Source organism: Chrysemys picta, chromosome 21 (genome assembly GCF_011386835.1).
Source record: "Chrysemys picta bellii isolate R12L10 chromosome 21, ASM1138683v2, whole genome shotgun sequence".
NCBI classification, from domain to species: domain Eukaryota; kingdom Metazoa; phylum Chordata; order Testudines; family Emydidae; genus Chrysemys; species Chrysemys picta.
This window is the reverse complement of record NC_088811.1, coordinates 11635335-11659685: the sequence shown is the minus strand read 5'-3', so window position 1 is coordinate 11659685 and position 24351 is coordinate 11635335. Positions and strand designations below refer to the sequence as shown.

Here is a 24351-nt window from a genome sequence, read left to right as displayed (position 1 = left end):
ACCATCCTTTATTCTGTTGGTCAGTAGGATGGGTCTCTGGATCCTAATTATTACTGTTATTAATCATTTGTATTCCATTAGCGTCATTCCCACCTGGGGAAACTGTGTGGCACAGAAAGTTTCCATGACTTTCCCAAAGGAGAATGAGTGGCAAAGCTGTGGGTACAGGAGTCCAGCCTCCCAACCCTGTGTTCTGACAACATTCCCTGTTGTGTGAGTACCAGAGAGGGCAACAGAAGTTACATCTCTTTGCAGACCCAGATTGGGGCAGAGAGAAAGTTGGCAGAGCAGGGCCGGTAGTTACAAAGGGCAGTGCGGCGTGAGAGATGGGCTGCTATAGTGGATGTGGCAGAGGGGGAGCCAGTTTTGACAGTGTTGCCAAAGAAAGCAAAGTCTCTTCTTTTGGCCTTGAACTGGTTTCCTATTCCGAGTGAGTCTGGGGAGCAGTGCGGTTGTGTACCCAAGGATTTACGGAGAGCATTAAGCAGAGGGGTTACACTCTGGGTGGATTTCAATCAGAAACTATAATTACATTAAATAGCAAACGGAAATGGAAAAAGAGGATTACAAAGTCTACCCTGAACACTGCTGGCTGCTGAACCTGCTCCATTATGCGCACCCGCACAGGGGTGGCGTGTGCGCACAATAATCCCTCCTTTCCCATTTCCTTCGGCTCTTTGATGCAGCCAGGGTCTTTTGTGTTGATATCGCCACTTGGGGGGAAGGATGGAATTCACGTTGTCTGGATTCAGTCCTCCTCCACAATGCCTCCTGACGCTAGGCAGCGAGATGGGGGCAGCCACCATGCTGGGCCAGCCAGTCACACTCCCTATCCCCTCTCACTAGTCTTCTCCTGTCCCACGTCATTCATGGCCTAGGATGTTGGATTCATCACTACTCAAGCCCAACGGATGAAATCCAAATCCATGGGGGTCTGGAAGGCTCAGGGGTGGAAGGGCCTTCTCAGGTCTAGGTTGTGAGCTAAAATCCATCCCAGGTGGATCGGGCCCATCTGATAGCCATTCTGTGGCCTATATTTAATGAGATGGGAGCATGAAAAAGGGGCTCTCGGTCTAGCTCTTAGTGGAGAGATGCTGTGGCACTGAGACCATGGCCATGTTGTGGCACTGTTTGACCTCACTGGTAGCTCAGCAGAGAGGCCAAAGACTGAATGGGGCAGGGAGACTGAGCTCCCCTTTCACTCCCTGAGGCCAGGGTTGAGAGGCAGTGTTGGGACAGTGGTGGGGGGAAACATATGCCGAGGAGAGAGGCCTGCAGTCTCCGGGGCTGCCAGACTGGCACCTTTCATCAGCATTAAATTTGCAGAAATTATAGCTTGTTTAAGATCAGAATTTATTCCCATTTCACTGGGCCTCGGTCACCACGGAAGATGGCACAGTGCCCTCTCCGCTGGATAGCCGCTGTGTGCCATACACTGTTCCTCTCCAGGGTTAGGGCCTGATCTCATATTTCACAGTCCCAGAGCTGCTGCTTTCTCTTGACTCTAAGTCGAGGCGGGTTTCCTGGACCTGTTGAAATACGCTGTGAATTCTAACTTGCTGCTCCTGCCTCCTGGCATCGCTACACCTGTCAGCTGCCCCCTGGTCTTTGTCTGTCTCCGGTTCCATTTGACTCACTCTCCCAGGCCCTCCCTGGCGCTCTCTCCCTTCCTGTCTCAGGCCCTGTGTGTCTCTACTTGCCTGTCTGCACACCTGAGGTTGGGAGGATGCGTACTGAGTGTGCTGGGATGGCTGAATACGTTAAATCCCCTCGCTGCCTTCCCAGGCCTGCTTCCTCAGATGGCTTTCCAGACACTAATCCCAGAATCCACAGCCCAGCTCAGCCCCTGTTTGATGGGATCTTTTCTTTTCCATTGATGCTAAATTGGCGAGGCTCTGCCATGCAGCTGGATCTGGCTTTCAGCGGCTGCAGAGCACTGCGCTCTGCTTTGCTGGTAGGGGGCTCGGCTCCCATCTCACCCCAGTGGCTCATACTGAGCATTGTTGGCAAGGATTTGTGGCTCATGGAGAAGATGCTTTGATGCAAACAGTTGCAGCGGGCAGGAGGTTCGTGCAGACCCCAGCAAGAGGCCGGCCACCAGATAGATCCGAGGTCCAGGACCGATGGCAGAACTGTGCAGGATGTGACGTTACCAGATTCCATTCACTGAATCAGAAGCATTTTAAGAACCAGCTCCTGTAAGGCTGTAAACATTTAATCTTGTCTGAATCACATACCTGATAGCATCTGGTGCTGCTGAAGCGGGTGGGTTAATGGTCTGAGCAGCAGGTTGGAAACGCTCATCCTCCCAGCAAACACTGCTTTGAATCTGGGTGGGGCTAGTTTTGATCTTCGTTCTCCTGGGAGTTACCATGCTGTTTCTCCTGTGAAAGACCCACAGAATACTTTTAAACTCTAGGGGCTTGATTTTGCTTCCTCGCATACATTTATGTAGCTTTCTTCACTTAATGGAGTTACTCCTGGTTTGCACCGGCGTGATGTCCTGCGATCCTGCCCTGTTCATCAAGGAAATTCCATGGAATTGTTCATGACCTATGCAGAGAGCCAGCACAAGACCTAGGTACTACTTACGTCCTATTTAAATCCTATTGATGCACTTGAAATGAAGCCTACACCTTGTGCTGGCTTTCTGCACGGGGTGAATTTCACCCAACAATCAGAGTTTGTCCTTTTGACCTTGACCAAAACTTTCCTCCCCAGACCATACTGCAGAGGTGACTGCATTTCGGTGGTGCTATGTACATCTAATCATGAAGCAGTTAGGGATGAGAGTATCTTTATAATTGTAAGATGATATTTTTTCTTTATAGACACTTCCTTAATTTCTCCGTATGAGAATAATACAAAACAGTGAATCATAAAATACTATCCAAACCCACCTTTAAAAATATCTGTTCATTTTATACATTAAAGGGACATGGCCAAGAGAGTTTAAGACCAAAGTGAGTGTGTGTGTGTGTGTGTGTGTATGTGTATGTAGTTATATATGACGGACACACACACACACATACACACCCCGGATCAAATTTTGCTCTGTTTTTCTGCTCTAAATCTGGAGTAGCTTTCTTTTTCTTAAGAAAAGAATTTCATCCACTATGAAAAATGTTGTCTTGGTTTTTTTTTTCTTGTAATCTCAATGAATTTTTAAAGCGTAGGTGAAGACTTGCCCTGAAACTCAAAATGGCATCGGCGCTAATGCAGGAAAACCAGAAAGTGAAACTGACAGGTTTAGTTTCTTTGTCCAAACTGGGTAGGATGGGGAAAATAAATGGCAAGAAGTAAATTAGATTAAAACATATCAAACTTTGTCTTAATCTCAGCTGCTGGTGGTAATAAAGGCTGGGAAATGAAAGGGCCCAAGTTCACTGCTGATATATGCAGCTATGGAGCTGCCCCAGTTTATGCCAGCAGTGAATTTAACCCATGATTTCTGTGACACTATAAAGTCTGATTCTGCGAGCATTTATGCAGTGAAATCCGTGGAACTCCCTTGCTCTTGGCGTTGTCTAAACTCCAATTACCTTTCAGTGGGAGATACAGCCTACACATATAACCAATAAAAGGTTCCGGTTTTAAAGGGGTGTTTTGCAGGTGAGGAAAAATAGACCAGGAGGGATGCGGGGAGAACAGAATGTAGAGTAGTTCAGGCACTTAGACCTTGATTTTCAGAAGTGCTGAGCATCCAGAACTCCAGCTGAAGTCTATGGAAGTGCTTAGAACCTTTGGAAATACCACGTCCTTGTTGTTTTTTAGGGTCAGGGTGTGGTTTATGGATCTATCCTGTTTCCATGGACCAGGTTCTGCTAGCCTTGCTCACACCAATTAGTACCTTGATTTCAATGGGACCACTTGAGGAGTGAGATGCTACAGCTCAAGGAGAGTAAGGGTGTTGGAATCTAGCCCCCTGAGAGCTACTGTGGTAATAGGAGGGATCTCCCTTGGGGGAAATGATCTTCATGGATTACCAGTTTTATCAGCAGCACAGCCTTTTTATACAGGGAGGAGACATTCCAGCCAGTCCTGCCGGCTGAGTGGCGTAAAGAGGTGGAATTCACAAGGAAAATCTTGTTGACAGCACAGCCTTACTCACAGAGGTGCTCCCATTTTTGTACTCTGCTTTGTACAGCAGGCTGTTCATTAAAATATAAAATTAAGCAACAGGTTTTTTGTTTTTTGTTTGGTTTCTGCCGTACGGTCTAATTGCATGACTTTTTATTTTGTGATGTAACTTCTGGGAACGCCCGTTGTGGCTCACAAAGTTGTTTGTTGGCAAAACAGTTTTTGCTTTATTGAATGTAGGAATCAGGAGAATTAAACCACTTGAAGTAATAGTCAGATACACCTATAAAAAGAAACACAAGACATTTAGGATAGATCTCAACTAATAGAAAAGGAGAGGGCCCACTATGGACACAGATTCTTATTTATTCTTAACTCCCTTTACACCACTCTGGCAGCAGGTAAGTGCCTTACAATGGGTCAAAATACACTTCTACCCTGATATAACATGACCCGATATAACACGAATTCGGATATAACATGGTAAAGCAGCGCTCCGGGGGGGAGGGAGGGTGCGTGTGCACGCCGGTGGATCAAAGCAAGTTCGATATAACGCGGTTTCACCTATAACACGGTAAGATTTTTTGGCTCCCAAGGACAGCATTTTATCGGGGTAGAGGTTTATAACTTATTTCCATTTTAAGGCCCCTCTATGCAGTTTGTAAAGGGGCCTTAGTAGAAATGACGATTTTCACTTCAATCCTGCAAAGATTCGTGCTCAACTTTATTCACATGAAGAGTCAATGGAATGATTCATGTAAAATAAAGTTAAGCTTGTGTGTAAGTGTTTGCAGGGATCGGGGCCTGTATCAAACAGTAGAGAATTCGCATCTCTTAAGCAGTTACAATCACATTCCTAGTCATCGTCATGTCATATACTGGGAATTGTATTACAGTAAATAAAAAAAAAAACTAAGTAGTAGGAAAAAATGAAAAACTCTGTGAAGGGCTTTTAAATGTTGCTGCCAGTGTAGGGTATCAATCACACAAGCTGCATCTCCTTGATCTTGTGTGGATGAAGATTAGGAATCTCCATACAACAGTGTGTATCTGAGAAGCAAGTAGTATCTGCAGCAACTGATCTCTCCTCATTCTAAATATGATTAACCCCTAAAATATCAAGATTTTTGTAAAATAGAAAAACATTTTTACACCAAGAATGACTGGTAGAGAAGATTACATTTAAAGAAAAAGAAAATTCCAATGGAAAATGTTGCTTTTAAATTAATTCCTGGACTGTTCACAACCCAAATGTTGCAGCCTAGAGAACCTGGAAGTGAAATTGACTAATAAATACAAGAGAAACTGACTTCATTTATATATTTATTTTAATTTGTCCAGGAGAGAAATGCTGAAAGCAAACATGCACCTTTAATATTGAAAAGTAGATAGGTTTAAAACATTTATTTTAGCTGTAAATGCAGGTGTTGTATCAATTTAACTTAAGGTGTAATTTTAAAACTGATTTTAGTTAAACTGGCACAAAAGGGTATATGAATATTCTTATTTCAGTTCAGCTTAAGTCAATCAGGGCAGGGTTCAGCTAAACCAAAAATAAGTCCCTCTTAAACCAAAATAAGACAGACAAAGCTGTTTGCATGGTTTAATTAAACATTGGTGCAAGTTTGTGTGCACATAACCCCTTATACACACAATCCCTTGTAAACACATCCTTAAGAAATTTCAGTAAAACTGGAAATGTTGCTGATCAGGGAGGGATAATTTTAAAAAAAAAAAAAAAAAAAGGAAATTCACCCAAGAAAATATTTGTGAATGAAAGTTAATATATTAGTAGAAATAATTAAAACCCCTAGACAGTGATGCTCATCTGAGCTACGATTGCCTTTGAAATAAAATTTACAAGCATCATCAAAACAATAAGCAATTCACCCAGCAAGAATTAGGTGGAAGAAACATCACTTGGCTGCTTCCCAGCAGGTGGAGGGGCTGGACAGCTTTTCCCTCCACTCAGAAGGATTTTACCTAGGGATTTCCTCCCTCCTGTTGTTTTTCTGCCAAACAGTTGGGGCGGGTTTTCCCAAGAAGGGTGCAATAGGTGTGTCCAAATATTCTGAATGTGCACCAGAAACACCTGTGGACTCAAACCCTGTGGTTGCTTTTTGGCACAGGTGAGTGCAGGTTTGTGCAGGGACATGTGCTTTTTTTCATTTTGCACTCCTTGGGAAATTGTGACCTTAAATGTTGCTTTCATTGGGGGAATTTCCCAGGTTCTGCTATTGTATGTAACTTCTGAACAGCTAGTGGGGTCTGTAAACTGCCTTTTAGTCCATAAGCAACAGCAGGTAGTTCTGGAATCGAACAGCCGGCAAAGCTGCCTACGAGGCATTTGGGATCTTCCTGTGAGCCCCACTGTGATGGGGGTTGTCTCAGCCTCTTCCTTTAGGATACAGAGAGCTGTTACTGTGTCCTTACTTAATCCCCAGGATACTGGCTATCTGGAGAGCCCAGCTGTCTTTGAACTGTTGCTACTCTCAAAGGGTGATCTTCTGGCCTAAGGACTGCCCTTGGCTGCTCCCCTGCTGAGCATCTCTCCAGTCGCTGAGTGATTTAAAGATATCTCTGAATATAGTTTTTTAGAAGCCTTAACAGCCTCGTGCATATCTTTGAGAAGCAGTTGCTTAAAGGAGAGTATAGTCTAGTGGTTAGAACACAGGCCTGCGAGTTGTCCCCCCTCCAACCTAAAGGCACAGTGTGACCCTGAGCAAGCTGCTTCATCTCCCTTGTTCCCCTCGGCATGTCTCAGGGTGAAGTAGGAGAATATCCTCAGAGGGAAGGCTCTGGTATGTGCTGCGCACGTGTGTCTCTGTGCACCTGGTCATTTAATGCCAGAAACCCAATGACCTCGCTGCGCTCTCAGGCCCTGAGTCACTTTTTCAGTGAAATAACTTCTAGCTTTTTAACTAGCAAAAGCAATTAGCCTGCTCTAGGGACCAATAGCTGGCAATGTGTCATTTTAAAAAATGGATCTGGTGGTGGGGACCTCTAAGGGTTTATATCAGGTTAGAATATTTCTGCTGTAAGTGACGTCTGCTGACAGGCCCTATTCGAAGTGTTCTGAGCAAGTCAGAGCAGATAGTACTGGCTGAATGTCAGGTTTGTAAGACTATTGGTCTGATGTCACATTAACCGTACTAATATATATTGTAGCATGTCTGTGTAAGTGCATATAGTGTGTATGTAATTTATTTATATATCTGTGTGTCTGTATGTAATTTACTACGTCTATCTGCGTGTGTATATAATGCATATATGGCATATTACTATCTCAAATGCCATAGACTACTGCATATCCACTTATCAAACAGGCTGGGTAAGCAGAAGGCTCTGAGCGCTCCCTGAAGATTTGGGGAGGGACTGGATGACTGTGACCTAGTAGTAAAGGCCTCCGGTTCAAATCCGGTAAAAGTCAGTAGTGACTGAAAGGTGTCACCACCCGAGAGACATTGCATGTCTCATTGTGCTCTTGCTCAGTTCCTAGTGGACAGGTATTGTCACTGGAGCTACTTTCTTGTCCGTGTCAGCAGAGAGACCAAGAAGGAAGGATGGTCTTGTGGGTACAGCACTACGCTGGGTCTCAAGAGTCCTGGGTCCTAATCTCAGCTCTGCCATGAATTTGCTGTGGGAACTTGAGCAAGTCTCTTAATCTCCCTGTGCCCCAGTTTCCCCATCTGTAAAATGGGGGTAATGACACTACCCTGCCTTCAGGGGCATTGGGAGGCTAAATCCTGAATGCTAGAGAAGCGCTTGGGTGTTAAGCGATGGGGCGGATGTGTAAGCACCTTGGTAGAAGGATGCTAGAGATTGAATTGCACTCTCTCCCCTGTTGGTGGTCCAGGCAGGTCAGGATTGCGTTGGCAGGGTGAGGTTGGGGAAGCTGGCACCGCTGCTGCCCTGCCGTACTTGTTCTGTAGATTCATTCTCCAGGGCTGCCACTCCTCGCCTTTCACCAGAACCAAATTTACTTTCAGCCCTCCACTGGGAGGCAGGAACGTCCCCCATATAACTGCACAGGTTGGGGTGTGGCTGGATTGGATACAGACTAACACGGCTGCTACTCTGAAACCTCTCCTTTCAATAACCTCATCTCAAGTTGCGATTGCCACCAGCACCTGTGGGTGGATGAAGGTTCCTTGGCTTTTCAGCCTTGTGCATAGGGGCATGCATCCTAGTTTGGGGGAAGGGGGAGTCCTGGCTGCAGATGTCGCTGCATTCGTGTATGTAGAGAATTGAGGATCTCTGGCTGCCCTCCACACAGCATCCAGCCCCTCAGAAGCAGAGCAGTGTGACATAGAGGGCAGCTCCTGGTCAGACCCAGTATTTTTGCTGCCTTAGCTGCTGTTATAAATTCTTCACTCCTAGCCTTTCACTTCTGATATTTTACTTCAGCCAAATAAAAGCCAGTTTCGTTACCTCCGGCTCCCTGCGGACGCGGCAGCTTCAGGCTGTGAAATATGCTCCCGCCCTTAAAGGGAGGATGGGGGGCCTGCTGCTGGGAATCCAAGGTGGAGAAAGGTTCCGGGAACAGGACTGAGTCTTTTGCCTGAGTTTCAGAGCTTTCTGCATCCCTGCCTATGTGTGAGAACCAGCTGTCTAGCAATGTGCTGGGAGAAGAGATTGGGCGGCAGCGTTCACACTCCCAGCCTCCAAATGAAATGGGCCCATGCCAGGGACTGGGTGTTGTAATTAGGCTGGGCACTAATATGGGGGCACGAGGAAGGGTTGGTGCTCCCAGCCTCTGAGTGTAATAGGGCCCCCAGGCCAACTCTTTGATTGCTGGGACCTGAATAGCGCTACAGAGGAGTTTGCTGGGGTTCAAAGCATTTGGAAGTGGAGTGCAATGAGGACAGGAGGTGAAAGGCCCATTGGATCCAGCCCTGGGTGTGAAGGGTGGTCCCTCGTGGAATAACACAGCTGCTGCTCCCAGTCACTAGAGCTCTACGGGGCGAGTGTCCCAGCCCTGCCATGGCCTGGCATCAGTCCAGACTGAAGAGCAGCAGGCCCTAGACCTCTGCCCCCTGGGGGAGGAGCCCCAAGACCAGCCTCCCTGAGGGGCAGCCCTGAGGATCAGAGGGTTATGGCAGGAAGCTCGGTGAGAGATCCTGCCGGCAGATCCCACACAACAGCATTCTCATCCATCCAGGGCCAGGCTGGGTCACTTGGCTCTCTCCAGGACTGGGAAGCATGAATGATGCCTTGGGGAATCCCTCTGGTGTGTCAGTCCAGCCTCCTTCCCCCCCGCCACATACACATTTTAAACAGCAGATCCAAAGAGCCCTTACTGTCAATAAAGGGGAAGGGCAAGGAGCACTTCCCTGGTGGGGCTGCCCCCTTTGGTGGCCCTGCGGGGGGAGGCCCAGCCAGCAGGCAGGTGGGTGAGAACGATGCTGCAAGGCCAGTCTTGCTGATGTGGCCCTTTCTCCTGCAGCGAATCATAAAATATGGCTCAAATTTTCATTACGGGCTCTATTGATTATCTTTTGGGATGGATGAATTACAGGGAACATTAAATTAAAAAAAAAAGGCAATATTTGAATGAGTCTGGGAAGTCGATGCCAGAAAGGCTGACGCACCAAGCCTTACTGGTACTCGCCACCTCCCCTGGCCTGCTAGGCCTCAGGCCTGGTACCGTCTCTCTATCCTGAGGAAAGGACCTGCTCCTCATGGAGCCTCCAAACCCTGCTCTTCGGGGGCAGTGAATTCTGCTGAGGTGTGTTACAGAGGGGCTGTGTGGGCTAGTGGCTAGAGCCCTTGGCTGCTACTCCTGGCTGCTGTCGCCGTGTGACTCGGTAGGGCTGTGACTAACCTGGCCTTTAGCCTCTTCAGCTGTGGTGCTGACTGGTTGGATGGCAGGTGGGGTTGGGTTAATGGATCTCTGTGAGGCACCTTGGATGGAAGGACAAAGGAGCTATTGGGTGCGGGGAGGGTAGTGGTTTATCTCAATAGAAAGCCCGTGGGCCAAATGCCGACCTGGTGTAAGTGGGTGTCTAGAAGTAAATGGACTTTTCCCTTTTTACGCCAGGTTTGATCGGCTTTCCTGATGCCTAGAGAAAATATAGCCAGCGACATCCATGGCCTGGTAGGAAGGGGGCTGTGGGTAAAAAACCAACCCTCACTCCTAACCACCATCTTCATCCCGCTGTTCACCCCACTCTGCATGGGTCTTCCCCAAACTCCATCAGCCCTCGGTTTCCCTCTCAGCTCCTGGGCTTGGTGGCAGGTGCGTCTGTTTGTCCTTTGGCTGGAGGAGGCTGAGCTGGGTTGCAAGGGGTTAGTCTGCTGTAGTGGGTCTCCACTGTAGTCTGTCACCCCATCCGAAAATGCCTCCCAGCCCCGGAAACTTCCCCTCAGAAAACTGAACTGCTCCCCTCGGAATCTCCACGCTGATCTTACAGTCCCAGCCTGGCCTGAATGCAGGTTGCTTGCTGACATTGGCACAGTCCCCAGATAAAGGCTGACACTGCCAACATCTGGGTTATGGGGCAGGCAGGACTCAGGAGCAGGCTGGGTGGATGTGTGAGCCAGGAGATGGGCACTGATCTTTTAAAAGCATCAGGACACTGTGCTCTGCCTGTTCCATGTCATGTATCAAGCGATGCTGCCCAAGAATGGCTCCTTCTAGGCACCTGTCAGCAGCCCCGCGTTGGTCCCATGTTGCTGGATTAAAGTGTGGCGAGGGGTTGAGGATGCTGGAGCGGTACAAGGGGTTGATATGTGCAGACTCAGCTCTGCTCCCTGACTCTGCTTTAATCAAAGGGGATTCTCTCTTGCCCTAGCTCTAGGGTTCAGTGCTTCTCGGGAGTTTATTGGATGCTGGACGTGATAGTACATGCTTTGGTGCTTGGGTCGGGGGTGACAGCATGGTGACTTGACCTTTGACCCCTAGCAGGAGAATGAGCAGAATCGAACCCACCACCCAAATGGGGAGGAGCCCAGTAAAGCCAGCCACTGCTCGCCCCCGCCGGCTCTGAGACCTGTTCCACACTTTGGAAGGGCCTGAAACCTTGTGTTTCTCTCCAAGTCTCTGGACGTTTCTTAAGCCCATCGTCAGGGCCGGCTCTGGCTTTTTTGCCGCCAGAGGCTTTTTTGCCCAGCATGACGGGAGGGCGCCGAGCTCGGCCGCGGGCCGCTCTCCCCAACCGGCCGGAGCCCCGGGAGGAGGGCGGAGAGCCCGGCCGGGCCTCCGCTCTCCCCGGCGGCCAGAGCGCTGTGCCGTGCCGCCCCAAGCACAAGCTTGGTGGGCTGGTGCCTGGAGCCAGCCCTGCCCATTGTGGCCTGGTCCTCCCTCCTTAGCCCAAAGTCCCATTGAATGCTAGACCACACCCTGCATTGGCCTTGGGAATGGGCTGGGGGAGGGGTCCACTGGGGCTTTGTCCATTGCTGGCTTCTCTGGCTGAACTTGGAGTGGTTTTGTGTGAAGAAGGAACAGGTCGGGAGGCTGCTGGGTGACCACCAGCCCTCTGCAGAGGCCTGAGCACCACTTCATTCCTTTAATGAGCCTGCCCATGGCCGAACTCCACCCCATAGTGACTAACCCCTATTTCAACGTTGTACATTTTTGACAATGTCAGCAAGTCTCTGGAGCTGAAAGGTGGGAAGCCACTGACGCTGCCACTTTGAGAGTCCCCGTTTGTGGTGTTCTCCTTTTCCTGGGTGAGAGATACTGAGAGGCCCAGGTGGCTTTTGATACTCCCTTTTCTCTCCATTATTTTGTTGTTTTCTGTTCTCGGTGCAATCGGGCTGGCAGCTGCTGCTTCTCAGGAATTCTCTGTTTTCTTTTGTAAGATTGTAAAGAATGCAGCCGGAGTCCCTCACCAGCCAGCCGCCTTCGTATGTAAGGCACGGTCCGCCCCACAAGGAAAACATCTCCTCCACTCCCAGAGTTACCTGTGTCCAAACACACACAGCCTGCACACTCCTATCGCTGTGCCACTAGCTGAGCTGGCCTGGGAAGACACCTGTTCTGTTCCCCTCTGTCTTTTCTTTGCTCCCTTTTTGTTCGTTCCTTTTGTGGTCTAGAATGAAAACACAAGGCACGGTTGCTGCTCATCATCTGTAACATTTATTCATGTGTGTGTGTGTCCATGTTTGTCTGGTCATGTGGCTGGTTGGCATGGCTCTTCGTTGGCATGCATTTGTATACGGTATTGTGTGTGCACACCTGTGTGATCATATCTGTGTGTGTGCGCCCACACTTGTACTGGGCTGGGTCTGTCTCTGGTTTCGGGTGTCTTCATTGGTGACTTTGTGAAGGGGTGTGTGTGTGTGTGTGCGCGTGCACGCGCGTTTATGCTTATGCATGTGTTGTTTGACTATGAACGAGATGCAGTGTGAACACACCTGTGTGTGTGTGTGAGAGAGACAGGCACTTCAGAATAAAATGGCACGACTGGAAGGTGAGGGTCAAGCTTTTATGCTGGTGAGTCGCACACCTGGGCGCTAGTGCCAGGGTGCACACTCTTGGCTGCTCCGTGCACGCTGTGTGTGTGCGTTGTTTCACTTGCCAGCAGATCGCTGTGGGTTTCACAAGCCATCCACAAAGCTTTGGTTTCACCTGGGCTAATGCAAAAAGGTGGTGGTTTCCATGGCTCCCCGGCCTCACTATGGCGACACACCCTTTTTTGTGTAAGCTGTTCCCTGGAGTCGATTGTTTTTTGGCAAACCGCTCTGTAAACTCCTCCAACAATTAAAATGAAAAGGAGGAAAAAAATAATGAAACATGGAGTGAGACGGTAAACAGGTCGGAGCAACTCACCTGGCCAGATCCATCCCCACTGGTTCATGCAGCCAGCCCCAAGCCCCCAGTGCCAGGCAGGGAGAAAGCCCCTTGCTCTCTCTCTGGACTCCACCCTGGGAAGCGCCTGGATGGCTCCAACCCCCCAAACTGCAATGAGCTAACAAACACAAAGGAAAAGGTCATGTTATTCTTTTTTTTTTATTATGTTGCAAATGTCTCTCAGGGAGGGGAGCCACTACAGATGCCAGCTCTGATTAATTTAAATATTTACCAATCCCATGTTTTGTTTAGTTTTTAAATTGTGTATGTGTTTGCTCTGTTTGTGTCCCATAAAATACCTGGTGTTTTGGGCGTACCCCGTTTACAGGGCGCATGAGATCACACTGGAAAAATGCTGTGAAAAACATTTTCATGCCACGACACATCAGATATAATTTTGTATTAAGATGAGGATTTTTCTGCCTTTTTTTTTAATCTCCAAAATCTGGGTAAAAGGGTTTTCCTTTGTTTTATTTTGTTTTAAAATAGTTCCCTCAATAATTTTAAAGTCCGCTTTAGCCCCTGTCTCACTCTGCCAAGGGGGGCTGAGGAGACCCAGCTGTACCCCTCAGAGAGAAGAATGTGTGACACTTTCATGAAATCAGAGCTGCTGCTAGGCTATTGTGTGGTCCAGTGGGGAAGGCATTGGACTGGAATGCAGGACACCTGGGTTCTGTTCCCAGCTCTGCCACTAGCCAGCTGCTTGACCTTGGGCGAGTCACTTCACCTCTCTGTGCCGCGATTTCCCCTCCCACCCTTTGTCTATGAGATTATAAGCTCTTTGGGGTAGGGACTCTCTTACTCTGTGATTGTACAGCACCTAGCACAGTCGGGGTCTCTAAGCACTGCCATCATGTTAATAACTAGTACTAGATGGATGGTGGGTGCCAGAGGCTCATAGTGCCACTTGGGGGAGGTAGCCTGCCTAATGTGTGACCCTTTGCCCTGTTCTCCTAGTGCCAGCTGGGCACAGGAAGTAGGGTGCTTATAGCAACAAGCTTAGCGTAAATGCCGAGCTAGAGAGAGGAGGTCAGCAGGGCACGTTCCCCCCAGCTCTCCATCGGCGGGATAATTTTGTGGGTTCAGTCAATGAAAGAAATACTGACATCTCCCCCACTTCCCCCTTTCAATTGCTTTCCCTGAGAGGTCTGCCTGGGCCTCTTTTTTAAGCCCCAACTGGACTCAACCCACCCAATCCGAGTCCAACCCTTAACCCCTAGTTCTGAATCGGTGGTGCTGCTGCCGCCTCCTGCCCCTGAGGTTGGTACAGCAGTGGCTGTGGGCCCCAAACCCGCCAAGCACTGCCCCTTGCTGCGCTGTGTGTGCTGTGGAGAGAGAGGCTATGGGGCTTACAGTGCAGCGAGGTTGCGGTGGCCAGCAGGAGAGGTGCATGCACCCGCTGCAGCATTGGTCCCGCAGGCAGGAGGAGGAGAGCCGCCCCAAAGCCGACACTCGTCGTCGGGTCCCATCAGCTTCAGGTCGGGTTGCTGGGCTCTGCTTTCCATACCCACCGCGTCAGACTCTGAGCCTGAAGAGCCCCATGGAAACCAGTGGTGCTGCACCAATGTATCTAGTACCAGGGTACGGCCCCCCTCACTCCACCCTTCCAGCTGTAGCTGGTTTGCAAACCAGAGAGAAAGTATTTGGCTCAAAAGGTGAGAGTCTTGGGGCAGAGGCCTTTCTTTGTAATGTGTCCAGAAAGCACTGGGCACCTGCAGTGCACCTCACTCCCCGCTTTCCATGCCCCATCCTTCCCGCGGGCACTAGGCAGCAGGTTTGGAGAGACAAGCTGGGGAAGAGACTTCACCTGGTGGCAGCCGAGAAAGGAGTGGGAAGGAGGGGCAACATCGCCAGCTGTGACTGACGCTCTTGCTGGGTGCTGGCTCTGGAATTCCATGGGCACAGTCGCACTGTTAAATGCCCCTGGGCTGTGAACTGGGGCAGGGGAGGGGAAGAAGGGGGCGTGCTCTGGTAGAATTTGAAACCTCCATTCCTGCTCCACCACAACTTTCCCAGGGGGAGGGGCAGGTCTGGGGTGTGTGTGTGCAGGATGGGAGCCTTTGTCCATGCCTGGGCCACTAGCCAGAATCTGAAATTGGACCTGTTACTTTTGAGGAATGTAGGACAGTGGAAGGGAGTGAGTGAGTGTGTATATGTACACGCACACACATGCATATGGGGTGATGTGGGGGGTGCCATTGCTTCAGTGTCCTAGGCAATGGCCCAGAGCGTAGGATGGCAGGGAATATATCAAGAATTACCCAATGGCTGCAGTTCTACCACTGTGCTCTTTAATCACTTAATACTTTTTTATTTCTTCTTGTTGCTGTAATTGTTACAAAATCTCTTGGCTTTGGGAGGGGCCCAGGACTCCAGGGCCCAATTGTATTTGCCCTGATTCAGAAAGTGGGTCATGCTGCTTGGTTTGGGAAGGAGATATTCATCTCGCTTAGTATGATATTTATTAGGAGATAGCAAAGGGAATGCAACCGTGCTGTTGCATAGAAAATTGCTCCCGGGAGTAGGGGGAACAGGGGACTTTTGAGGGGAGCGGAGGGAGTTCTCGCATGCCCCATGTCTGCTACCATTGTGCCGAAATTTACTGCACCTCAGTTATCTGTTTCCACTGCTTGTGGTCTCAGATCAAATAGAGTCTGAGATGATAATGTAATGGGGAGAGAAGACCGGGACAGGTAACAGATGCATAGCTGCTCCGGCAGTGCTCCCCAGCAGTCATCCTCCAACTAGGGGAGAAGGAGAATTCTCTCCTTGGACACAGTCTGCACCCTGACCTTGGCGAAACTCCTGCTACTGGAGTGAGAAAGATATTTTGCGTGAAATCTTGTCTCCACTGAAGTCAGTGGGAGCTTTGCCGTTGACTTTTGTGGGACCAGAATTTCACCCTTAGTTTTTGTGTCCATTCAGTGGGATCTTCTAAAGGAGAAGGCTGACCACAGTGACATCCACAAATGTTTGCTGGGCCAAATTCATCGCTGGCGTGAGCCCACTGAAACCAATGGTGTTACACCAGGCCATGTGTATGGACTGCTGTGTCCTCCGCCAGCCTAATGGAAGTTCTGGTGGACATTGATAACTCCATTCAGGAATCCATCACCCTAATACCAAACTCTGTCCTCAGTCTGCTTAGACTATGAGACTTGTTGCTTATGTATAGTACATTGTAGACTTGGTGTAAAGGGAGGATCAAATGGGGGTGTATTCCATTTCCATCTGTGAGAAGGAAGCAGGTAGGCCTCAAGCCTCTTCTCACGTGAGAGCCTTTCCTTCCGTCTGGTATGCTGCTGGTGGCTGGACGTTATGCTGGGCTGTGGCTCCGTTATTTGGGTTGGGGGAGGTTTTAAGGCTGCCAGCTCTCAGCCCATTTGAGCCTGAGCCCACCTGCACTAGGGGAGAGGTGTGTGTGTGTCTCTCTCTCTCTCTCTCTCTCTCCTTGATGGGGCAGTATTCTCCTGCCACTGATCCTTTCATCCCCACCTCTGAAGATGGGATGTGTAGAAGTGGCGGCTTCTCCCCCTCCCAGGCGAGGAAGACTGCAATGGCCTTAGTGTAAGAACTGGCATCTAGAGTTGCCAGTTTTGGTTGGATATGTTCCTGGAGGTTTCATCATATGACATCTTTAATTAAAGATTAATCTTTAATTCCTAGAGACTCCAGGTCTATCCTGGAGGGTTGGCAACCATGCGTCGTTAATGAACGCTCTGCTGCTGGCATGCTTTTACAGCATTGTACCTCCCCCGTCCCTGCTCTCACTGGGCTGCTGATGCCCAAATGTAGGAGATCTTGATTTCTTTTCCCTCCTTCTCTCGCAGTAAAGCCTGGTGATACGTACAAGTAGGGAGGCAAAACTGGCTTGTACCCGAGGTACCTTATCTTCACAGCAACAAGTGAAGATCTGACCGTATCTGATTGACCCCTGGGCAGGCAGGGCTGTCCTGCTTCTCTGCCCTCCCTGGCCACAGGCAGTCCATTGAATCTCTGTGAACTCATTGCACTGTATAGTGCAGCTCTCCAAAAGCTGACTGCTCCTGCACTAACAGTGGTTAAAACCCCCCAAGCTCTCGTAAATTTACTGTGGCTGTATCTGTCAACAGAGAGGAAGAAACTCAGCGAAGAGGCGGCTTGACTGTACGCCCAGCATTGCTCCAGCAGGGTCCCAGTCCTGTGCCAAGAGCTCTGCTGGTGTTCGGGGCAGTCGGTAAGCGTGGCTGAGCCTGCACTGCTGTTTGGTGGAAAGTCACCCTTGGAATTATCAAAGGGAAGAACTGGCAGCTCCAGTAACTTGGAGGGCTAGATCCTCAGTGGGCGCGAATTGGCCCGGCTTCTGTGAAGTCAGGGGAGCTGCACTGATTTACACCAGCTGAGGATCTGGCCCCAGATCTTTAAAAAGGGGGAGATAAGGAGGGAGCAGTACAGAGGCCAGACAGAAACCCATTTGTAAAGCCTTCTGGAAACTTCAGGGGGTCTTCTGTGGTCTCACGATTGTCTTCTGAGAGGGTTGAGAGGCTAGTGCTTCCCCAGAGCTCCCTCAAGGGGACTCTACATTCCTGGTGCTGTGGGGCAAGTGGAGCATGTATGGCTCCGTGGTCAGCCTCTAGCACCATGCTCCCCTCCAAGCAGTGTCATGTTACTCACGAGCAGCTTCCACTGCCTGGTACCTCTCCCTGTGCCCGTAGACACACTGGCAGCTCCTGGCGGGGTCGTCCGGATGGGCTTTATTCAGAGGTGGACCAAAGGATGACGCGGACAAGCCTTGCCCACTCACTTTTCAGTGTGGCCTGGTCATGTGTCGCATCAGGTGTTTTCTGATCCCTGTGTCTAGCGCGTTCGTCTGTGTGCTTTAAGCCTTGCTGATCTACTCCGTTGTCTGTGCTGTATGGGACGCCAGTACCCTAGGCAGCCCCTAACTGGGGCAGGCCTGTAGCAGCATTTTTAGCTTCACCCCAACAGAAGGGGTTAACCCATCCACAGCTATGGAATCATAGAAGGAAAGACTATTGCCAATGGTCAGAGAGAGGATGCCCTTCACTTCCATGGCCCCTTCAACCAGGGGCCTGACGGGCTTTACAAACAGTCATTTAGTCTCGCAACCTGCGGGGAGGTGATTTATGGTCAGCGCCATGGCATCCATGGCATGGGGCGGCCCAGGGAGGTGAAGTGACTTGCCCACAGTCACAGAGAGCACAGGTGTCCTGAGCCCTAGGCCGACTTCTTAATCACAAGACCATCCTGCCTGCTGTTGAGCTGAACCTCTTTCCAGCAGGTGGAGATGGGATGATCCCGTATCACAGATCCTGTGTTGGCTCTGGTCTCCGTGGCTCCCCTCTCGCCTAGCTGGGAAGCTCCATGAGAACTGGAAGCTTTCCCTGCTAGGAAGCCTAAGTCTGGTCTGGAGGGCAACTGTACAGTGGCCACCAGGGGCGCTCATGTGTTGGACTCGGTGCCTGGCTGGCATTGGATGGAGTGGGTCACCCTCCTTAGCCTCACAGTATGTCCGCAGCGCTTCCATCCGGGCTGCCAGCTCTCTGGCTGAGCGGAGCTACTTGGTGGGGGCTCACCTTTTGGGCCCACTCAGTCCTGTTCTGTATCTGATCAGAGGAGAGGTGCTGATTTCCCATTCACCCCATGCCCTGTCCCTGCCTCCGGGACCAGGCCTCCTGCCTTGCTTCTACTCTGAGTGCCTGCTGAGCCAGGCCCATCAATCAGCTGGCTTCCCTGCTTGGCAGCGCAAAGCAGACACTTCCGTTGCTGCAAGCCGGGCTCCCCACAGGGCAGCCCATTGCATTCTCCCTGCCCAGCACTGCTCGCGGGACCCAGTGACAATAAATCACAATCCTACAGGCCCTTTATTCCTTTTCCTGCTAAATGTTGATAAAGGGCCGGTCACCATCACTGTGGCATCGAGGTAGCAGGGATCCCAAAGCACTCTGGACTATAGACTTCACTTCTGCCACCTCTGAAATGCAGCCACTTCTGAGATGTGACTTGGCAGCTGTTTAACAGTTGCCCTGCACAGCTGTTCATGACAGGGAATGAAGAAGGGATAAAATATCCAGTTGCGGCGCTTTAGGGTTACCTGAGTTGGAGTCTGGCCAGGACACTGGGGCTCATCCCCCATCTGCTCCTATCTGAAGTGCCCTAGGATCTTGAATGAGCTGTCAGGACTGTGGAGTGACACGGGTGCAGCTAAGTGGCCGCTCCCTTTAGTGGGTGGCGTTGTAGGTTTGACGTCACCTTTTATTTTTCCCCGGGGTTCTCGTGGGCACGTAGTACGGTCCCTAGAAAGGGTGCTGGCGCCGCTGCAGCCTGGCGGACGAAAGGCCCCTGTCCTCACGCTCATCGGAACGTGCTAATGTTTCCATTTAAAAAATACCCTTTAAAAAATAAAACAAAAAGGAAAAAAAAAACCTCAGAGGAAATTGACTTCCCAAAAATTACACTAAACTAACACTCGGGGCCTGGCACGACTCCATTGCAGCCAGGAAGCTTGTAATTAACCAGCTCACTGCCGTGGCTCTGGGAGGGGCTGGAATCTCAGAGCAGGAGTGGAGCGTCAGGACTTGGGTGTCTTTGAATGAGCGTCCCCAGGCTGGACTGGGTATCTGTGGCAGAGTTGCAGTGGGCATTTTCATGCAGCATTGGGCACCTGCAGTCCTGCTGAGTGGGGCATTCCTTCCCAGATGTGTCTGGTACTCTGTGCATCGTGGGCAGGGTCCTTGTGCTTAGATCTGACAAGTGATACCACGCTTGTCCAGGGGACCCTTTGTCAGGGAGTGACAGGCTGCGTGCTCTCCTGGAGACAAGGAGCCCAGAGTTAGGTCTTGGCTATGTGCAAACCTGCACTCAGCTTTTTTTTTTTTTTTTTGGAGATGTGAGTTCAAATCCTTACACAAGAGAGGGTGAAGTTGGTCTCTTCCTAGTTCCCCTTGTGCACGCTACTGTGTGGCACGATTCAGTGTGATTGACAGCTTCTGCTCAGACTAGGCCCTGGAATAGCAGGAGTGCTGCAGGTCACAACTGGGGTGCAGTGGTGGGGCTCTTTGGAGACAGAGTTCTGTGCAGTAGGGTTAGTGGAGGAGGCTGCAGGTCCGGTGTGAGCTGTACTGGATGGAGGATGCTTGCTGGCATTATGCTTGGCTCAGCCCAGCGCTTTCAGCACCGTATGTGCGTGACGACTGGTTTCACTCATCAGTTTTTGTCAAAGAAAATAAACAGGCTCCTGTACCTGCTGCTGCGTCACGCAGAGAGCAAGACAGAGGTCTGGCCCCAGTGCTGAAACTGCCAGCATCGGTGGGTCGGGAGCCAGGCACCAAACGTTGCTTTAACCCAGCACTTGGGTGGGAATTTTCACAACTTTGGGTCATCACAAAGAGGGGACTCTGTGTCCCAGCTGTGAGCATCTCTGGTTTCAGGGGTGGCGGGGTTGGTATGTGCTAAGGCTGAAAATATTTACAGGTTTGGAAGTTGAAACGCAAACAGGAAAAGCCCTTTTAAAAAATGAGTGTAGTGGATATTCAAAACAGGGATTGCCATGGAAACGCCACAATATTTGCTTAAATTGACACAAAGGTTGCTGGTTGCAGGGTTCTGACTTCTTTGGCTCCATTTTCTTTGGCCCGGCACCTATCACGAATTGATCTCAACAACCCCCCTTTTGTTTTGCTGATTTTATTTTTATCTGATGGAAATAAAAAAAAAACCTAGCCTAGAAATCCCACCTCCCAGATCAGCCTGATGCTCCAATCAAATATTGTGGCAGGAACTTTCTTTTGTTTCAATTTGTTTTGGTAAAGAACGTAAAAGTTTGTTCAAATTTTGTATTCCCTCTAAAGAAGAATATGGATTGTGATTGGCTTACGTGGTTATGGTCCTGGCATGTGAGGGGAGGAGGGCAAGAAATGTAGCAGAGGTAGAGTAATAGATCCAAGAGAAGTTAGAGTTGAGAAAAGGGTGGCCTAGTGTTGAAGACCGTGGTCTGGGACTTGAGAGATCTGTTGTCTGTTCCAGGCTCTGCCACAGAGTCATTCTGTGACCTTGGGCAGGTCGTTTAATCTTTGTGTGCCTCGGTTCTTCCCCCCCCCCCCCCCCCCCCCCCCCCGTGAACTGCAAATAATGATACAGTAGAACTTCAGAGTTATGAACACTAGTTATGAACTGACCGGTCAAGCACACACCTCATTTGGAACCAGAAGTACACAATCTGGCAGCAGCAGAGAACAAAAAAGAAAAAAAGGAAATACAGTGCTGTGTTAACATAACTACTTTAAAAAAAAAGGGGGTGGGGGAGTTTAAAAAAAGATTTGACAAGGTAAGGAAACTGTTTCTGTGCTTTCATTTAAATTAAGCTGGTTAAAAGGAGCATTTTTCTTCTGCATAGTAAAGTTTTAAAGTTGTAGTAAGTCAATGTTCATCAGTAAACTTTTGAAAGAACAGCCATGATATTTTGTTCAGAGTTATGAACAACCTCCATTCCCAAGGCATTTGCAACTCTGAGGTTCTACTGTACTTTCTTTTCTGGCTAGATTGCAGGCTCTGCGGGGCTGGGGGCTCTCTGTCACTGTGTGGATGTATAGCACCTTGTACAGTAGAGCCATGCTTCTGCAATACAAGTCATAGTGAATGACTTGTATGTTTCGGGGGGTGGAACTGCTGTGTTACGGGGGCAGCAAACACTGCTGAGGAGGTTACAGGGGAAGCTCTTTTCAGCATGTGGCATGGTAGTAGGGCCTGTATCTTTGTAGGGAGGAGGGATAGCTCAGTGGTTTGAGCATTGGCCTGCTAAACCCAGGGTTTTAGTTCAATCCTTGAGGGGGCCACTTAGAAATCTGGGGCAAAATCAGTACTTGGTCCTGCTAGTGAAGGCAGGGGGCTGGACTCGATGACCTTTCGGGGTCCCTTCCAGTTCTATGACATAGGTATATCTCCATATATATTTTTACCCAGCTCTTCCCTAGAGTGCGATGGTCTGATGGTCTCATGGCTGCATGAGATCTGTGGCTCAGCACCCAACTGGTGATCATGTAAGGGTCTGTAACTTGGCCTCTGATTGGCTGTCTCACAAGATGGCTGTGCCGTGCCAGGACGGGCCAGGTCTGTTACATCTCCCCCAGCTGGCTTGTTGTGGCTGAGCGAGTGCTGAGTTCTGCGGGTCACCACTGGTACCCAGTCAGGGCACTGATTGGGCGTGTGTTATGCAGCGGCTGGATAAATAATAAACCGTTCATTTCCCTTCCTCAGGGCAAAGAGACTTCACCAAGTGAAGGGAACTCATCAGACTCACGCTGTGTCCATCAAGGACCTCCGGGAAAAAAGCTCCTGATTCCCATCCCGGCTGTGTAGGTTGGAATGGACTTCGAGCCCAGTGACTTGTGGATGCAAGGTACTGGCTTCTTCTGTAATCTATTCCTCTTGGTTTGAGCTACGACCAGAATCTGGGTGGGCTCTGGGTGACTTTTGAGTCCCTGCGGGCTTTGCTAGAGCCCCTGGGGTGCATTTTTGGTGTGGAGAGACTGTATTTAAGTTGAGGAGCTGGAGTGGTGGAGTCTGTTTGTGGGTCATGGATTCACCATGGCAGGGGTTTGCTTTGGGGTGGTTTACAGGCAGGACTGCAGCATCCCCAGTGCTGAGGGTACAATGTGTCCCTGATGATGCAGCCCATTTGTGCACAAGATGGAGGGTTTGATGGCACTTCAGACAGGGATGGGTCATTTTGAACTGCTCCTGTGTTAGCTACCAGGGCGGTGGCTGATAGGGTGGGGTATCTCCTGGGTAATGGGCTCCAGACGATGGATTCCCTCAGTGGGGGATAGAAGAGGGCAGGTCATGATGTTTGATTCCATGGTTCTTACACCTGGTTTAAATCAACGGCTGCTGATTTTCACCTGTCAGACTCTGAAGTCTTTCTCCTGAGTGTCCAGCATTGGCTCTTGGCTGGGGGATCTGCCTGGCAGGGCTGGAAGCAGTTCCTTTGCCTGAACAGCCAGGACATGAGGCAGCCTTGGATGTAACTGGAGACCCCAGCTTGGGAAGGTCTGTGCTGGGAAGCTCCAGGGTCTGTAACGCCAATGCAAACGCTGGGGGTCATGTTGGCTGTGAGGGTGGGACTCTGCCTGTTTAAAAACCACTTTAACCTCTTCATTGCTGGCACCAGATTCAGCTGTTCTGCTGTGGGCAAACACAGTAGTGTTTTATGTGGTGTTGGTGGTCCATTGGCCTGGCGGTCCGCCAGAGGGCCCATGGGATAGCACCGGAGGTACCTTGGGCTGTGCCAAGTGGTGCAAACAGTAGTGTCCTTCAAGCATTTCCCTAAAACAGGACTGGTGCAGTGTGACCCAGGAGAGGACATATGCAGTATCTGCCACTGGCAGTGGGATAATACTAGTCTCTCTGATGGCCAGGACTCGGTAGGGGCATGGAAGGGGCTGCCATATCGGGGTAGCTGCTGACTGGAGGAGGTGTGGGTAGTGGCTACTCTGTGAGGATGATTTTGCCAGAGCTTACCTCCCTGAGTTGTTGCCACCCTAATGGCAGCCTTGAGAGGCGAGAATAGCGAAAAACATCTGAATGATGCTCATTCTTAGAGGGGCTCAGTGGATGTATGCATCCTCACAACACTCTGGAGACCCCAGGTCACGTTCCCTGTAGGCCCCCAATGAAATACTGCTCTGCCAGTATCCAGGGCCACTGAGAGTCAGAGGAGGCCGTAGGACAGAAAAGTCGGGGAGGGGAGGGTGCAGCAGAAGAGCCCAGAGGGCAGCACCGGACTGGCACAGCATGAGGAGGAGTGGTCTTGAGATTGAGACACTAGCCTGGACCTTGGGAGATCAGCATTCAAGCCCGAGTTCTGGTGCAGATTTCCTGTGCAACCTGGGGGTGGGGGGAGGGGAGGAAGAGTTATTTATGTTCTCCATGCCTCTGTTTCACTGGCGTTACTATTTTTAAATAGCAATAGCAATGTCTCCCTGCCTCCCAGGGGTTCTGAATGTCAGGTGCTCAGCTGCTCCGGTGATGAGCATCTGAGCTAGACCTGTAAGGACAAGGATGCTGCGGGTCAGGATGATGGCATCGGTGTTCTCTTCTTGCATCGGTGCCTCCCCACTGTTCTGGCACTAAAACTTGCCCAGTGTGTGGCGTGTCTGATTTTGAGTGGCTTAGCTAGAGGGAGCTCCAGGCTTTATCCCTGGGGAGAAGGCTCCGAGCACTCCGACATCTGTGCACCCAGTTGGAGCCATGGCAACCCCTTGAGTTCAAGAGGCAACAGGTCTTGCCACTCAAGGCCCCGGCCTGTTGGCGAGATTTCCAGGCTTTGCTGCTGTCAGGGCCAAAGGAGTAGAGATGTGGAGTGGGGCATTGGGATAAGGGAGTCTTGTGGACTTCCCAAATCAGATGCAAATACTGGGACTTGGTTGTGACAGCTGAATCTCCAGCCACTCATCCCGGCGTCTGGCTCCACAAATGCA

General features: G+C 50.1%; 1 protein-coding gene across 2 annotated transcripts in view; it reads left to right on the top strand.

The window, feature by feature from the left end:
* CASZ1 (castor zinc finger 1) overlaps window positions 1–24351 on the top strand; it is a 262171-nt gene that overhangs the window by 21932 nt on the left and 215888 nt on the right. Inside the window, exon 2 of one of the 2 annotated variants that reach the window (XM_008167238.4) lies at window positions 22130–22271. The gene's annotated coding sequence lies outside the window, so the exon portion shown is untranslated. Of the gene's footprint in view, window positions 1–22129; window positions 22272–24351 lie in introns of those variants that run through there. The other variant, XM_008167240.4, reaches the window with a different exon arrangement.